This window comes from Dendrobium catenatum, unplaced genomic scaffold (assembly GCF_001605985.2).
Source record: "Dendrobium catenatum unplaced genomic scaffold, ASM160598v2 original_scaffold_216849, whole genome shotgun sequence".
Classification (NCBI taxonomy): domain Eukaryota; kingdom Viridiplantae; phylum Streptophyta; class Magnoliopsida; order Asparagales; family Orchidaceae; genus Dendrobium; species Dendrobium catenatum.
Window position 1 is genome coordinate 1 of NW_021535259.1, and position 4,169 is coordinate 4,169.

Sequence of the window (4,169 nt, forward strand, 5' to 3'; positions counted from 1 at the left end):
ACCAAGCATATTTTTAATTATACCCATCGAATGGCATTTCGTGAATAATATCTCATCTTCTGTCATTTTGTTTCTGGATTTGAAAATATCTACCAAAGGAAACTCTCGAACCTTCACTGGGTCCTCGAGGTTCGGTACATCATGGTTTAAACCACAGGATGGTTAGATATTTTCTGCATACCTTTGGAAAAGAAAAGCGATAAAAAGAAAAATATTTTCTTTCTAAGAACGCCTCTGCTTCCAGGTACCACACATCAATTCTCTTTGTTCTTCTTCCACCCAATTTATTGATGCAGATTCCATACGTCCTATCGTTTCTTCATTAAGATCGATCTACTTTTTTCAGCGATGGAGGCTGAATCGGCGGATGGATCGGCCACCTATCAATCTTATTACTCCCTCCTGGGGATCCGCCGCAACGCTTCCCTCGCCGAAATCCGCGTGGCCTACAGAAAGCTTGCCCTGGTAAGATTTTGTACCATTTCGTTGCAATCTATAATTTTAATTTGTATTTCTGAAGTGTTTTTTGCGAAATACTTGACTTAGAATGTTTACAGAAAGTGCATGCCGGATGAGAAATTATTGCGATGTGGAATCCGATCACAACGATGTGTTAGGTTGCTCTACGTGGAATGGGTTTAACAGTCAATTGCTTGCGTAAACCTCGTAAACGACCCGTTTCCCCAGACCAGGGAGATTTAGGATTGGGCGCTATCTTTTTTTCAGAATTTAGAGCGACCAACGCGAATACCCGCAATATATAAAGACTAGAGCCAAAATTTTCGCAGAAGCCACCAAATTTGCAGAAGAATTAATGCCGATGAAGATGGAAGATTGATCTGGAGGAGGATGTTAAGTTTTATGAGCAAGATCAATATTTTCGCAGGTCTCAGAGGAAGCATAACACTTAGAGAATGCCGACGATCCGGAAAACAACACACATGAAGTTGCAGAACAGGTAGAACGCAAGATGGAATTGGAACGAATAGCTCAGCATCCGATAACAGTTCGCTCTCATTACAAGTATTATCGATTGTGCATTTATTGATGTTTAGCAAAGAATGGGTTTTTTATCAAACAATGTGCATAGTGTAAATTGTAATTGATTTAAAAAGAATTACTCGAAGTGTTTCTTTCTCTAAGCATTTTATGATCATAGGCTACATAAAGGATTTTTGTAAGTTACGATTTTCCTATTATCAAGGTTGTATGCGTATTATATTGCGTTGTACTTGCGTATATAATTTGGTATATAATTACGTGTATATTAGCGTATACATTGCGATCAAGTGTTGTCAAATATGCTGCTATATCATATTGCGTATATGTTGCGTATTGGTTGATAAATGCGTACTGGGTATTTTCCATTACATTTGCGTATTTATCAGGATGTTTATTGTTTAATGAGAAAGAAGCATAGACGGCTTATCGTTCTTATGGATTAAATCTTGGTTATTTAGTGTTCGTAAGGATCATCAACAAGTTACTGCCAAATTCAGAAATTTAAAATCAAGGACTTTGTTTGTTGAAAAGCTGGTTTCAAGAAGTTGCTGATCTTAATTCCAAAGGAAATAATACGGAAGAATCAATACTCGATTGGTTGTCCAGCTATGGTTTAGGATATTACAGTGGATATGAAGCTGGATATTGGAAGTGTGAAAAAATTTATTGAAAATACAATCATAGATTTGCCTAGGCAGACGAGCCGGCATCTTTTAGATCATGCAGGAATATGTGTGATGAAAAAGCTTTCTGTTCTTAAGCATGACAGTGCTGGAGTAAGAACAATTGATGCATTTTCCTCCTTGCTGATGAAGTTGGAGGTGTTGAAATTTGGATTCACAAGGAGGGATGCGTACAATTTTAAATTCAAAAAATAAAAGAGCCTAAGATTGAACTTGGGGCACTATACTTTGGATTGAGTTTTTTAAAGAACGACAAACTTAATGATAACATGTTTCATTGGGCATGTCCAGAAGGGAATGAATTTGATAGATTGTTAAATTTTTTTGGGTTTGATGCGAATTTGGTAAGATAGATTATGACTGCATGATGGTGATGTGAGTAATTTTTTGATACAAGTTATAGCTTAATAAAGTATAATTTGGTTGTGCACCATTTGTTGGGGGTTAACTCATTCGGTCCCAAAACTTTTGCTTGGGGTGCCTTCTTGTGTCCGAAGAAGACAATTGAATCATTTCAGTGGGGTGTTTACACTTTTTGTTCGAATGAATGGGTGATAAAAAGCCAATAACAATATATACAGACAGACCAGGACAATGGCTAGGGCCAGAGTTGCACTACCTCACAGTCGATCATAGACTGTGCCATAGGATATCGAAAAAAGGTCCATCAAAAGTATCAGTGCATAACAATACAACATACAACAGTCAAAGGCTCTCAATAAGTGTTGAGCAGTGTGACTCTGAGGAGGGTATGAGCATGATGGAGCTGATTGATATTACAAGGAACCTCAAGATCATGTTTGGTTGCGAAGGATCTTTATAGGATAAGGAATAAGTGAGTCAACTGCCTTCAATAGATTATTTTAAGCATGGACATTCTATCACACAACGTAGCGAGTCTACTAATATTGTAGTACTGGGCATATTCTAAGGCCACAAGTTCCTTAGATTGCTTTTGAGTTAGAGAAGTTGATGAGGAATTGCGCCAGGAATGAAAAGGACGAAGGATTATAGTGCTAGCCATCCGAAATAGAACGCTATGTATATAAACACTGTCAATATTAAAGACAGTGCTCAATTTTATTCAAGAAACTATATCCATTTTTGAACAAGAATTTCTTACAAGGTGTAGGTGTAACTGAGTGTAAGAAGCTTGATCTAGTTGATCTCTTCTAATTTTTTTGTCTTATTACAACCGAGACAAGGATATACTAACCATGGGTTTGTTGATTTTGATGCCAAAATGGTACAATCAAATGCTCTGCAGAAATGTTTTGAAATGATGGGTTTTATTGTGTTCTCATGCATATAGTTTTGAGGCAATGACTAATTGGGAAAATCCCGGAAGTACCTACTGTTGCGATGGGTCAGCACGAGCTCGACAAGATATATATGACTGGTCAAATTTTTGAAACAGAAAATTCTCAGAATAGCTTTGAAGCTAGTAGTGGGAATTCATATATCAGAAATTATTTAGCAGGATTTGCAATATGATTGAGGCATACGAGAGCAGCTGAATGAGGTGGTGAGAATTCTATGACTGCGATGAAGGATACATCTGTTAAACTCGATTTGGTTATTTTTGGGAAGAGAAAGAACTCAAGACTACACAGGGTGCCAGTGTACAACTGAAAGACCCTCTAAGATATGACTAAAGGCATATCCATGCTAGGAAGATGAAAGCACTGGGAAAAAGACAAGAGTATGAATATTTTTATTTTCTGAATATTATTTATTTATTGCTTATTTTACATGGAATTTGTTTGTTATATCTTTTTATTACAGGGAAAGCACAATGGAATGCACAACAAATTTGAGACTACTTAAGCATGCCCGCGTTAAGTTGAGGATTTCACTAATTCCCTTACTCAGCACTGGATCAGAGTGTAATTTATCAGAACCGAATGCTTCATGAGTGTACTTAAATTGTTGTACATCCAGTCAGGCATCTCCAGCTAAGCAGTACAATTTCTCAAGAATGCCAATGCTTTACGGAGGATTCATATATCACAACATGCCCGTCCTAGTTAGGCATCAGTACAGCAGTTCACAGCATGCCTGAGTGCATGACAGCGATTTCAATACCGGGGAATCGTCCAGTCAACCATCAGTAAAGCGAGCAACAGCATTCTATTTCACACCATACCCAATGCTTCACTCAGGAACACATAACAGGTGTACGTTCAAACAGCCATCAGCAAAAAATACCTGAAGTTGTTGATGTGGATATCATTAAAACAGAGAAATCCATGTTATAAGAATATTTGTATGATGGATATTTATTTGTAAAAATATTTGTATGATGGATATTTATTTGTAAAAATATTTGTATGATGGATATTTATTTTGTAAGAATATTTGTTGATGGATATTTATTTGTAAGAAGATTTGTTTTAGCTGTAAAATTTAATTTGCGTATGTCCCGCGTATACAGCGCGTATGTACCGCGTATACAACGCGTATGTCCTGCGTATGAAATGTGTA

At 37.0% G+C, this 4,169-nt stretch overlaps 1 long non-coding RNA gene across 1 annotated transcript; it reads left to right on the top strand.

Annotated features, from left to right (window-relative positions):
* The first annotated feature begins 75 nt into the window (after positions 1–75).
* On the top strand, positions 76–565 carry LOC114578913. The gene is made up of 3 exons (XR_003699825.1): positions 76–244; positions 347–465; positions 547–565. It is a non-coding gene; the product is annotated as an uncharacterized LOC114578913 (long non-coding RNA).
* Positions 566–4,169: the final 3,604 nt, after the last annotated feature.